Source organism: Macrotis lagotis, chromosome 5 (assembly GCF_037893015.1).
Source record: "Macrotis lagotis isolate mMagLag1 chromosome 5, bilby.v1.9.chrom.fasta, whole genome shotgun sequence".
NCBI lineage: Eukaryota > Metazoa > Chordata > Mammalia > Peramelemorphia > Peramelidae > Macrotis > Macrotis lagotis.
Genome location: NC_133662.1, coordinates 59,168,774 through 59,182,787, shown reverse-complemented (window position 1 = coordinate 59,182,787; position 14,014 = coordinate 59,168,774). Strand labels below are relative to the sequence as shown.

The following is a 14,014-nucleotide window of genomic DNA, read 5'->3' as shown; positions in this document are numbered from 1 at the left end:
AAGCTATGATCTAGAGGATTGGGGTCTTTGTCATCTTCAAATAAGCTCCAAATGGCTCCTATTAATTGTTCAAAGAGAGGTTTAAAAGAAAAATAATAATCCAGAATGTTTTTCCAGTACCATTTTTGAAACTTTTGTTCAAGACTAATTATGAGTTGTGGGGAAGAAAAATGATATTATCTTGATCTTCAAGAAATATGTCAGTCATGATAAATAAATTCCAAATAAAAAGGAAAAAAGTGTTTTTGCCTAGTAGATTAAGAGCAGGACATTAAACCCAACAGATTTTTAGATTTTTTGCTAAGACAAATGACTGAAACTCTACTGGGGAGAGGGTGAGGTAGATGGAAAAGAGGCAAATATCCATTTCAGTTCTAGCCTTAGCTAAGTGTGTTTATTCTTCCCATTCCTAGGGATAAGCCTGGCATAAAATTTAGATTCAATATTAAATGGAATAAACTAAAAGGAAGTCTCATTGTGTGTGAATTACCCATTTATATTCTATAAAACTACATATGAAGCTGAACATTCTCTCTCAGCATTTCAAACTAGTCTTCTGCTGCTAAGAAATTCCTATTTTAGAGACGTTTAAAGTCTCTAATAAATTGAGACCTCTAAAAGAGGCATAATCAAAGGAAGGAGCTGACAGATGTTGATTTTACAATGCAGACAATGTTTAGTCTTTAGGAAAAGAAACTTTTTTTTTGGAATGTATATACCATCACACTTGTCCAGCTGATTCTCAGTACAGGGTAGGCACATGTTCTAATGCCTAACCCATTTGTCCATCTCAAGCAGGGTGTGTGGAAATAGCGGACAATAAATGAGTAAGCATCATAGATTTAAGGCAAGAAGCAACCCTAGAGATGACTTAATTCAACTGTTTTAGTTCACAAATGGGAAACTGAGACTCAGAGAAAGGAAGTACATTGCTAGAGTAATCCATTTAGTGGGAAGAGCAAGGATTAAAACCTAGGTCCTCTGATTCAAAATACAGTTAAGTTAATAAATGAAAGCATTTTTCCAGGTAAATTAACTTTAGGACATGGACTTTAATTGAATCTTAACACTCATGTTTTCTTACAAGTTAAAGTTAGGTTTTTCAGAGATATATAGTAAGATTTATTGTAGCATAGTCTTCATGTTTTCTCTTCACTCTTGTCTAGTTTCATTATAAATAGACTAGTTCACAAAAGAAATAATGTGCCCTGCAGTAGTTCCCACAGGCACAAAATTCTCCATTTCTTTGGTCCCTTTGCACATAACAAAAGATAACACACTGTTCTTAAATTATAAGAGATGGTCTTTAGCCTGGTTAGAGAATGTGGTTTATAATGTGAAAATGACAAAGTGTGTATCCTAAAAAGAGCTATCAGGCATTAAGTTATTTTGATTTAATTGTTCATACTGAGACACAATATAAACAAAGCAATGGAAATTATGTCTAATAGAAGTATTTTGAAGAAAAATATAAACCTTTAAAATATTTAATATTTATATTTTGCTACAATGTGAGTTTCCAGAGCAACAGAAATTCCAATTTATAAGGCACCCATTCCTGGTCTGAAATTTTATGCTACTCTCAGAAATCAGATTTAAATAGCCAGCATCCTTATATAAATACTTCATGTGAAGTTTTACTTCTCATTTCTCTTTTTTTACCATCTCTCCTTATAAACCAAAACATAGCACTACTTTTCAAACAACACACACAAAAAAAAGATGCATTGAGAGCTTAAACAAATACAGAAATTTAGACTTTAGTTTCAGTTTGAGGTTGAAAAGTTTTAGTTCCAAGGTTGAACTTCTTTCTTCAAACTCTAATATAATTATAAGTTCACTTTAGATATGATATAGACTTACCTCTTTTGCTTCTTCCCCTGTCCAAATAACGAATGAACTCCTAACAGATTCCTCAGTGAGGAGCTGGAGGCTCAACCTCTTTGAAATAACTCAGACTGTCTCTGGGTAGAATGATATCTTGAGCTTCCTGTGCAGTCTCTCTCTCTCTCTCTCTCTCTCTCTCTCTCTCTCTCTCTCTCTCTCTCTCTCTCTCTCTCTCTCTCTCTCTCTCTCTCCCTCTCCCTCTTGTCTTTTTCTTCTCTCTTTCCATCTCATTCTTTTTCTGTTACAAGTTCTTTTTATAATTGATTACATTTTGAAGTCACAAGAGAAAAATCATCTAGTTTGTTAGCTAATATTTCATAAATTAAAAAAATAACTAGATGCTTTAAAATGTATTGTCAACCACTTAACAGTAGATATCTTATCCAGGGCAATGTAATGACTATGATTAATTACTATCAACATTAAATAAGCTAATTAAAAGGTGTCTGAAACACTGTAGATTTTAGTACCAAAGGACTTAAATTGCAACTTTCATTCTGTCATTTACTGCCCATGTGATTTTGAACATTATTTAACCTTTTAAGATCTCAGTTTTCCCATCTATGAAATAAAAGGCTAGTTTTAAATGTTTATGATTCTCTTTAGGGAAGTTACGTTATAATTTGAAATTTCTTGCAAATCGATGTAGCTTCCAAAATATTCCTAAAGCAAGAATGTGTAATATCACTTCTCTGTTCAATTAACATATAGGGCTCCTAATACTTTCCCTTTTTGAATTTTTTGGCTCCCTTTTCAAAGCACTTCTATAAAGCTATCCCCTATGGGTATCTCTCCTGACCTTCCCAGTTGCCAACACCTCCCCATAAAAATTACATTGTATTTATTTTGGATGTACTTACATAGTCCCAAGACCATGACTTCAGGGAGGTGATGCCATGATAAGCAAGTGAATTGAATTTGAGTGAGGGAAGTGCAATGCTAAGTCACTAGTTAGGTGGTGCAATGAATAGTTCAAATTTGACCTCAGATACTTGACACTTACTAGCTGTATGACTGGGGATATCACTTAACTGATTACCTTGAATCTAGGACAATCTCCAGCCATCCTGATCCATATCTGGCCACTGGACCCAGATGGCATGGCTCTGAAGAAGAAAGTGAGGCTAGTGACTAACACATAGCACACCTTCACTTAAATCCAATTGACATGTATGTAATGGCATTGCCTCCATGATGTCATGGTCTTCTACAAGAACAGATGACAAATATCAATCATTCAATCATCACATAGTTGGAATTAAACTTTAACTATTACAGTAGGTTTAAAATAGCTTCTCAATACATGCATTCTGCTAACTGATTAGTTAATTGACATTTGATGGAAGGGGTTAGTTTTTCATACTTTTCAGCTCAAAACAATTAAAAAAAACCCTCTCATTTGGGGTTTGGGAACTTCCAATATGGGTCTCTTACCTTAGTTGCACAAAGTCCTCTGAAGCCAGTGTCAAAATAATCACTAATAAAAAACATTGATTAAGGACCTACTTAGATTCTCCAAACAGTTGTGTTCTAAGAGTCAGATTGTCTAGAACAAGAACACAGTACCCATTTTCCTATTAAGATAACCAAACAAAGTCATAGAAACGTCTTAGGTGATTCAGTGAATGGTGTGCTAAGCTTCAAGTTAGAAAGGTGAATTTATATTTGTCTTCAGATACTTTTAGCTACATGACCAAAGGAAAGTCATTTAACCCAATTTTCCTCAGTTTCTTTGACTATAAAATTTGTGAGGATAAAATAAAATATTTGTAAAACACTTAGCACAGAGATGAACACAGAGGAGAAGTTATATAAATGGTTATTCTCTTTTCATTTCACCCTTCCCTATGCACCTGGATTAGGTTCTCCATGTCTTCTGAGATCAGTCCATGAAAATCTATTTAATTTTTACATTAATTCTACATTAATAATTAATATAGCTGAAGCACAGTACTAAAATTATCATAGGATTTAGAAGGCTGGAAAATAATGAATTACAACAACAATAATAGCATTCATATAATATTTTAGAGTTTGTAAAACTTTTTATCTATATTATCTCTTCTGACCCTAATATTATCCCCATTTCACAAATGAGTAAATTGAGATAGAAGAGGTTAAGGGACTTGACAAGGGTCATACAGCTAAGTAATTGTCACAAGATTTTACTTCAGCTTTTCATGCATCCTTAACTAGCACTTTCATCATTATTTCACTTAGTGTCCTACAGTTATTAAAGGATAATATATTTGAAGTTTCAGATTGGGATGGCAGACACACACACACACACACACCTCCTTGCTATCTTCACAAAACATCTAGTAGTAAAATTAAGGACTCTCCCTTCCCATTTCCAGGTAAGTGTCCTCCCAAAATGAAAGGATTTTGGAGTACAGTTGATGATAAAAAAAAAAATTAAAGTACACATGGAACTAAAGAGCCAGGGTGGTGGGATTTCCAGAGTTAAAAATATTCTCTAAAAAGAATGAGGAGCTGGAATGAGAGGCTGAGAGACTAGAGATATAAGATGAAGTTTAGTATTATATATGGAAAGGGATGAGGACAAAAGCTTAGGGTGAAATGGGACATTATAGGGGCTGCTTTCCTTTTCTACCACATGTTTACCCTCTGTCCTCCTTTCCCCTTCTCACAGGACCAAGGTATCACAGATTTATTGGATTTCATCAAGTTAGATTCAAATGAATGTCCTAGCTATGGGGTTCTTTACCTTTTATAATCTGAAACTTGTTATTTAGCATGTTAGCTAACTTTCCTCATTTAATATCATATGCAAACTTGATGAGTAGTCATCATTTATTAATACAATGACAAGATTGAGAAGTAAGATGCTACATTACTTGACAGGAGACCTCTGGTCATGAACATGATGAATCAGTTAGTGTTCTTTTTATTGTACTACTCTTATGCTTGCATTTTCTTTCTTTCCTTTTCTAACTTTAGGGTTACACCCTAAGCAAAGGAGAGTCAGAATCATCTTGGATTCAGAAGGATGGTCTTTTTTCTTCCTCCTTTCCATTCTTCCTTGCTACTGTTGAGGGGTTCATTGCTAAGAGGGAGAGATAGACAGGTAAGGAGAAAAGAATGGTGGCTAAAAGAAAAGGTGGCTAAAGGGTCCCAGCAGCATATATATATATATATATATATATATATATATATATATATATATATATATATATATATATATAATACTCTTGAAATTAAGGATTAATTTATTTTTGTCCTTGTATCACCGATGCACAATTTGGTGACTGATCCAGAGCAGGCACTTATTGAATGTTTGTTGATTGATAGTAAAATAGAATTTTCCTTTTTCTTCTTTCCTCAAGATGGCACATGAGATGGTGAAAAATGAAGATGATGTATCCTTTTTTACTTTTCCTCTTTCCCCTTTCCCCCTTTCCTCTACTATCTCTGGAGTACTTTTAATTCTCTTTTTTAAGTCAAATTAAACCAAGATCTGGATATTATTTTAAAAAGAATGAATATAATATTTATATTTTTACTCCAGAAGTAGGATTGTTAGTTATACAACTGAACAAGGTCAAAGAAAACAAAAAAAAAAGATCACTTTATATCATAGTAAACAACTTGAAATAGTGCATTTCTATCAAAAGGAAAATTTATTTCTTTTTTTTAGTTGTTTTTTTTTGCAAGGCAAATGGGGTTAAGTGGCTTGCCCAAGGCCACACAGCTAGGTAATTATTAAGTGTCTGAGACCGGATTTGAACCCAGGTATTCTTGACTCCAGGGTCGGTGCTTTATCCACTGCGCCATCTAGCCACCCCTAAAAGGAAAATTTCTAAACAAATATTAAAAATGAGTTGTTACTGTGACATAAAAACGATGAATATGAAAAAATGGGAGAACTTATTAACTTACGCAAAGTGACCTATGTAGAACCAACTAAACAATATACACAGTGACTAAAAGCAACACAAATGGTAAGAACAAAACAAATTACTGCATACTAAATGATTTTAAAAGCTGTAATTGGCCCAAGAGAAGAATTGGGAAAATGCAAATCTAGCTTCCTTCTTTACATAAATGAAAAACTCCTGAACATTGTACTGATAAATATTTAAAATTTGATTCTGGTGGGGGGGGGGGTTCTCCATCACTTTCTAAAATCTAGGCAATCAATAAAGCAATTAACTGAACCCTGATTTGCAGCATTTGTGGATGTCTAAGTGGCAAATGTTTACAAGTGAAAATTGAAAAATTGATTCCCTTGAGTTACTTTGATCTACCTTCAGCACATCTCTACCCTATGACTTTTGAATATTACATATTCTTTCAGATTTTATTCATGTGTTGTATTTTTTTAACTGACCTGTTCCCTCCCCTCCCCCATCACCACCACTTTCCTTTTTTTTCTTATTCTTTGTTATAAGGGATGTGGTTCACTGCATAAAGAGGGAAGAGATATATTCTGAAGTGAATGTTAAATAATTTTAAAAATAGAAAAAATGACACCAGAGAAACTGAACAAAGAGATGATTATAACATCACCTGTAGATTCAAAGGAATAAGAAATGTTCTCACAGGAATCCTGGAGATGTTTCTAGCTTAAAACTCTTCCAATAACTGATAGAATATTATCTCTTAAAAGAGTTTTAGCTGCTTGGTTCTCTGCTTTATTCAAAGAAAAAAGACAAAATCAGCCACCCAGGGGAAAATGGATAAATTAAACCATAAAGAAAGATGAAGGGACAACTTAATACAAAGGCAATACAGACAACAATCAAAAGATGGAAAATAGATATGTAAGATTAGTGTCACTGTAAGGCTAAGATATGTTCTGAAAGCAGAAATCAAGGTGAGATGCCATGACCTTGTGCTATGTCATCTTGTCATTATTTGCCCCTAAGGCACTTCAAATTCCACAATGTTCTTTAATTCACAAATGGTGGAGATGGATGACAGTTTCTCTGCCTTCTAATTTCCTTTTTCCATTTCACTCTAATGTTTTTAAGTTGAATGAAATTATTGTTCTTATTGAAGACTCTGAGAAATGTAGTGGGACCAACAAAATGAAGCAATTTTCCAGTTGCTAGATATCTACTTGTTTCAAATTTATTCCTGTCACAAGAAGTAGTATATTCAAAATTTCAAGACCTAGATTAAAATCACAGTTCTGTTTCTTTTAAATTCAAACATTGGGCAAGTAAATTCATTTGTCTCAATTTTTTTATCTGTAAAATTAGGAAATTGGACAAGATGATCATGTGCTCTCCTATTCAATCAACTCTAGGGGCTTACCTTTCAGATAAAATATAAATTCCTTTTTTAGCTTTCAAAACCCTATACAATCTTGACCCAAACTATCTTTCTTGATTGACTATTACTCCCCCTTTCCTGTTTTACAATACAGTCAAACTGGTTGTCTTTGATGATCACATGCAACCCTTCATCTCTCACTTTTGAGCTTTTGCAGCTCATCTTTCCCCATAACTAGAATGTATTCCCTCCTCCACTCTCTCTCACACAGAATATTTCTTTTTGAGTGAAGCCATTCCTAATCCCTTCATCTGCTCATGCTCTTCCTAATCCACTATATTGTATTTAACCAACTATTTTTCATTTGATACTTATACAATATGTATTTATATGTGTATTTGTTATCTCTTCCATTACAGTGTAAGTTTCATATGAATAGAAGTTGATTTTTTTATACCTGAATCCCTGATGACTAGCCTAAAGTAGGTGCTTGATAAATAACTATTGATTATCTCTGTTCTTTTCTAACACTGTCTATGCTTTTGGGTATGGAGGAGAGAAAATCACTGGAACAAATTTGGGAAGATGAAGGACTAACTTGTGATAATAGTGAATGAAGAACATTGACCTGGTGGAACAGGTCCCTGAATAATGGGTGGAAGGGTCCTCCTGGTTGTTAAAATGGTAAATAGTAAGTAATTAATCCTGGAAGAGTCCCATCTCAACATCAGCAACTGTAGACCAGATTCTATCTTTTATTATTTGCTCTAATCCCAGTACTATATAATCCAAATCTAATTACTATATACATATAGGGAATATACAATTGATACATTTAAAAACAGCATTACAAGTTAAATAACTTTGAATAGCCCATCTTTACTGGCAATTTGTGAATCTGCTCATCAAAAACAAGATATAAAATTAGGTAAAAATCATCAATTCTCTGTTTCTCACAGGTTAACTGTGAGAACTTTCATATTCTGGAAGAACTCCAAAACTTCCCAAAAGGCATAACATTCTAGATGTAGGTTCCATAGGCTTTTTCATGAATGTGAAGGAAACTCCACACCTAATAATAATATTAAATAAAAAGAATGATAATATAACTGAAATTTTTATAATGTTTTAAGGTTTTCAAAGTGTTAGTCTCATCTGACTCTCAGAGTAATTCTGTGAAAAAGTCAAAAGTATTATTTCTGTGAAAAGATAAGGAACTGAGCTCAGAGAGATTGTATCTTTTCCATCCTCATGGCTTGCAGGGATCACTCCTTTTATCTAGTCAAGTCTAGTAAAATGAATGTAGGGTTTCTTCCTGGACTTCGTATCCTCTTTGTATCCCCAAGCAATCCAGGAAAAAAGACCATATTTTGAAAGAGAAATATTTTTCTCTGGACTCTCTTTTGTGCTAGGACTAGAATGACTTGAGTTTTACCTTCTGGTTTGAAACTTTATTTAATATGGTTAACCTGATAACATACCATGACATACCATACTTGTTCTGGTGTCATAACCTTTGCTGCCCTGAATTATGCTCTAAAATTTTTGTTTTACCTTTGGCAAATCATTTAACCTCTTAAAGTCTCAGTTTCCTTATGTGTAAAATGGATGTAAAAATTCAGATAGTATCTATTTCACTTGGGTAGATAGGAGGATCAGTGGATCAGGAGTCAGCAATATTCTTATTGAATTCACTTCTACCCTCAGATACTAACTGAACTAACTGAACAAATCCTTTAATCCTGTTTATCTCAGTTTCCTTATCTGTAAAATGAGTTGGAAAAGGAAATGCCAAACCATTTCAGTATCTACCAGGAATTGGGGTCATAAAGTGTCAGATATAAATGAAAAAAGACTGAACAACTACAAGAAATCTCTCTGAGTTTTGATGAGTATTAAATGATAGATTTGCAGAAGGCATTTGGTAAACCATGCTATATTATAAACATATCAATTAATATTATTATTAAGAACATGATTGCTAGGAGATGCTTGGAACTCAATTAATCTACTAACATTTAAAACCTTTTAAAATCTGCTAATATTAAAAAACATAGAGAGGTAGCTAGGTGGCACAAGAGTACTGGCCCTGATGAAAGGGGCGGCTAGGTGGCGTAGTGGATAAAGCATGGGCCTTGGAGTCAGGAGTACCTGGGTTCAAATCTGGCCTCAGACACTTAATAATTACCTAGCTGTGTGGCCTTGGGCAAGCCACTTAACCCCATTTGCCTTGCACAAACCTTAAAAAAAAAAAGAGAGAAAGAGTACTGGCCCTGGAGTCAGCAGGACATGAGTTCAAATCCAAACTCAGACACTTAATACTAACATAGCTGTGTGACCTTGGCAAGTCACTTAAACCCATTGCCTTCTAAAACAAACAAACAAACAAATAAACAAAATTTATAGTAACACTTTTTCTGGACAGAGAATGACCAGAATATATAAGAAGAAAGCAGAGGCTTCCTAAGCAAAGTAGAGGGCTAAGGAATGAATGAGGATATATGAAAGCACAATTCCAAGAAACCTCAGAAACACATGGACTGCCCCTGTTTTTTTTTTTTGACAAAGGAGCACCTTTTGAAGCAATGATGTAGAACTCTAAACGAATTCACATCAATTAAAGGAATAGCAGTTATAGGCATGAAACATAAGGACCATGACCATGCAAATTGATTCTTTATTTCACATAACTGCATAATGTTGGAAGCAATCAACATTTGGTGGATAGAGCACCAGATCTGTTACCTGAGGACTTGGTTTTATTCTCAATTTTGTTATATATGCATATATACATATATACATATGTGTATATATATATATATGTATATGTATATGAAAAAGTCATTTCTCGCCTTCCTGGATCTCACCTTCCTAATTGCAAAATGAAGGAATTAGAATAGATGATCTTCAAATTCCTTTTCATCTTTAAGAACCTAGATGCTATATTTTACAAGGCAGAATTATGATTCTTTAAAATAATTAATTGATTAAAACTGACAAATGAAGTACATGAATATTCAGAGAAATATAAAGTATCCAGATTAATAGGAGAAGATATGGAAAATTTAGATAATGCAATCTCAAAAAAATGGAAAAAGTCATAAATGAATTTAAAAAAAATTCTAGAACCAGATATTTTACAAGCAAGTATTACCAAACATCCAAAGAATAATTATTTCAAAATAAATAGGAAAAGGAGGAATCCTACCAAATTTCTTTGATGATTAAAATGTATCTTCATATCTATATCAGGGAGTCACAATAGAAAAAGAAAACTACAAACTAATATCCTTAATGAAGATTAATATAAAATTTTAAAAAGAAAATTAACCAAGAAGGTATAGCAATATATCAAAAGATTATACTTAAATATCTAATTGCATTTATACCAATAATTCCAGGTTGTTTTAAAATTAGGAAATACAAGCATAATCATATTGATAAGAACAAAAATTATATGATTTATCAATAGATAGCCTCAAATCTTCTGATAGAATATAACATAAATTACTGTTAAAAATAATAGAAAATTAAGAATAAATGGACTTTTTCCATACTGTGATTGGTACTATATATATAAAATAACCAGTATTATGTGTAATGAAGGTAAACTAGCATCCTTCCTAGTAGAATAAATTATAAAGCACTCTGATGTGGTAGCTACAGTTACAGATTTGGAGTCAAGAAAACTTGAATTCAAATCTAGTCTTGCACACTTACTAGGCAGTTTGACCCTGGGAAAATCACTTAACCTGCTTACCTTACTTACCTTATCTATAAGATGGGAATAATAAAAGTGCCTCCCTCCCAACATTATTTTGAGACTCAAACAAATATTTATAAATCACTATATAAATACTATAACAATGATAATGATGACTATACATTGTCATTATTTAACATAATACAATAAATTCTACTTATAATAAAAAGCAAAGAACAAGTAATGGACTAAGCAGAAGCAAAGAAGAAACAAAATTATCAATTGTTGCAGATGATATAATGGGATAGCTAGAAAAATCTAGACTTAACTAAAATTAATTGAAAAATAACTTTAGCAAAACTGCAAACTCTAAAATGAATCTACATAAATCATCAGTTTTTCCATATTTTGTTAATAAAACTGAAAAGAAAAAAATGAAAAACAATTCCATTAAAATGAACTATAGATCACATTAGTAGTCTATCTATCAATATATGCATAGAAAATACATGAATACAACTATAAGGCAATCCTTAAAAGACCTAAAAACTGGGGGGAAATGGAGTGCTTATGGGAACAACAGGCAAAATAACAAAAATTACATCTACCTAAATTAACTTAGATTTTCAATTCCATACCAATCAAAGAACCAAAGGATTATTTTGTAGAATGAGGAAAAATATTAACATTTGTCTAGATGAACAAAAGGTCAAGAATCTCCAAATAAATTAATGGAAAAAAGTGGAAAGAAAAACTAACAGTAACAAATCTCAAACAACACTACAAAGTATTAATCATCAAAATTGTTTAGAAATAGGGATGTTGGGGCGACTAGGTGGTGCAGTCGATAGAGCACTGGCCCTGGAGTCAGGAGTACCTGAGTTCAAATCTGACCTCAGACACTTAATAATTACCCAGCTGTGTGAACTTGGGCAAGCCACTTAACCCCATTGCCTTACAAAAACCTTTAAAAAATGGTAAAAATAGGGAGGTTGATAAGTAGAATAAATTAGGTATACAGAATAAAGAAACAAATAAAAAAAAATCCTAGTAGTATAATATAGTATTTAATGATCTCCATATACCAGGGTAAAGATAATTGTTAAGAGAAAAGGATAATATTTGGCAAAAATTCGGTTTGAACTATATCTGTAGTTATTGTAGGTAATTGTTGTAGGGGCTGTGAGAAGCAAGGAATACTGATATGCTTCTAGCAGACAAATAGATATATTACCCAAATGTCAATACTTATTTCAAAACAAAGTAGCAGAAGGGAGGGATTAACTTTGGGATCTTTGGGGGAGGGGAATTCATATATAAATAAGAGACAGAGAAGATTATAAACAACAAAATGATCATTTTGATTACAAAATATTGGAAGATTTTTTTGGCATGAACAAATCTAAAGAAGTTAAGTTGAGAAGGAAATGTTAAAAAAAGAGAAAAATCCACTACAAATTTTTCTGCCTTTTTCTTGGATGTATGGGGAATTAATTCAAATTTATAAGATCTATTTCCTAAGAATTCCCCAGGAGAAAAATGGTTAAAAGGGAAGAAATACAAACTTTATAGCATTATGAAAAAACTTCTTTAAATTATCAATATATGGAGAAAATTAAACTTAAGCAACTCTGAACTTTTGCCTCATATCCATAACACTGGAAAATATGACCCTCTCCCAAAAAAATCCTTAGAAAAGCACAAATGTTGCATTGGTTTAAACCTAATTTTTGCCAAACTTGTGTCTATTTCTCTTAACAGTTTTGACAAAAAGTGGTTCTTTACCTTAGTTCTACAGCTTATTAAACACTAGGCTATTAGAGTTCTTTCTTTATGTTGCCAACAGTGTTTGAGAGAATGCAAGTATATTGATGAATTTTGAGGGGAGTTATGTGAATTGATACAAGAATTCTGGAAATCAATTTGGATCTTTGACTCCTAAGTTAAAAAACTACGCATACCCTTTAGCCCAATGATATCCCAAAGAAATTAAAGAAGGAAGAAAAAGTCCTTTTTGTATTGAACTTGAAACTAAGGGGAAAGAGGCACCCTTTAATTGGAAATGGATAAGCAAATCATTGTAAATAAAGGTGATGAAATACTTGTGCGATGTAAGAAATGATAAAAAAGAAATAATGGAAGCATATGCTTTGATAAAGTGAAATGAGCAGAACCAGGGAAAAAATTTATATTATAACACAACAATAAAAAAAATAAGAATTTCAAAAGACAGTGCTGAATGATGCAATAATACCTAATTATTTCCAAGGACTAATGATGAAGAATGCTACCCATCTCCTTACAGGAAGGTGATAGACTAAATATTCAGAATGTGAAACACATTTATGGACATGACTAATAAGGGGATTTGTTTTGTTTTACTCTGTATGTTTATTATGAGGATTTCTCCCTCTTCCTCCTCTCCCCAACTCTTTTGGGTTTGTAGAACAGAGGACAAATGTGTGGTTGTTAGTTGAAAAAGCTTAAAAAGTAAAATTTTTTAAATGAATTACAAATGTGCAATCAAATAGATTTTATGAAAGATACAATTTGAAAATGTAAAATACAGAAAAATTAGCTACATTGTTATCCTTTTATGGTGTTAGCCTTTATGGTGGAATTTGCAGAAAGTGCTGGAAAGGTATCAACTTCAAAATACCTCCCATTCAAGTCTATTGTTGATGACTATAATTCTCTCAGTAGGCACTTATTTTTAGTGAAGGAATTGTCTCCCTTTCCAAATACAATTATATCTGTAGTTATTGTAGGTAATTGTTGTAGGGGCTGTGAGAAGCAAGGAATACTGATATACTTCTAGCAGAGCTATGCTTCTGGGAAACAGTCTGAAAGTATATTTGAAAAGTCACTAAACTGTACATATTCTTTGATCCAGTCTATAGTAGGCATATTGTGTATGAGTTCAAAGACAGAAGAAATATCCCAGTTCTGTGATATGTATGAGTATATGTAATTCTGTTAGTATATACAGACCTAGATCCTTAGCTAGGTGGCAAAGTGGATAGAGCATCAGTCCTGGAATCAGGAAGACCTAGATCAAATCTAGACTCAGACATTGGATTCTTACTAGCTGTGTGATCTTGGACAGGAGAAAGTGACTGCTTCAAGAATGAAGGACAAACAAACATAATCATCATCATCTGATAAATACTAGTCATATGACCTTGA

The 14,014-nt window shown here is 32.8% G+C and overlaps 1 protein-coding gene across 3 annotated transcripts in view; it reads right to left on the bottom strand.

The window, feature by feature from the left end:
• Positions 1–14,014, bottom strand: part of RIMS1 (regulating synaptic membrane exocytosis 1) — a 658,456-nt gene that overhangs the window by 39,753 nt on the left and 604,689 nt on the right. Inside the window, exon 1 of one of the 3 annotated variants that reach the window (XM_074237320.1) lies at positions 1,864–1,950. The exons of the other annotated variants lie outside the window; for them this stretch is intronic. The gene's annotated coding sequence lies outside the window, so the exon portion shown is untranslated. Of the gene's footprint in view, positions 1–1,863; positions 1,951–14,014 lie in introns of those variants that run through there. 3 annotated transcript variants of the gene reach the window in all.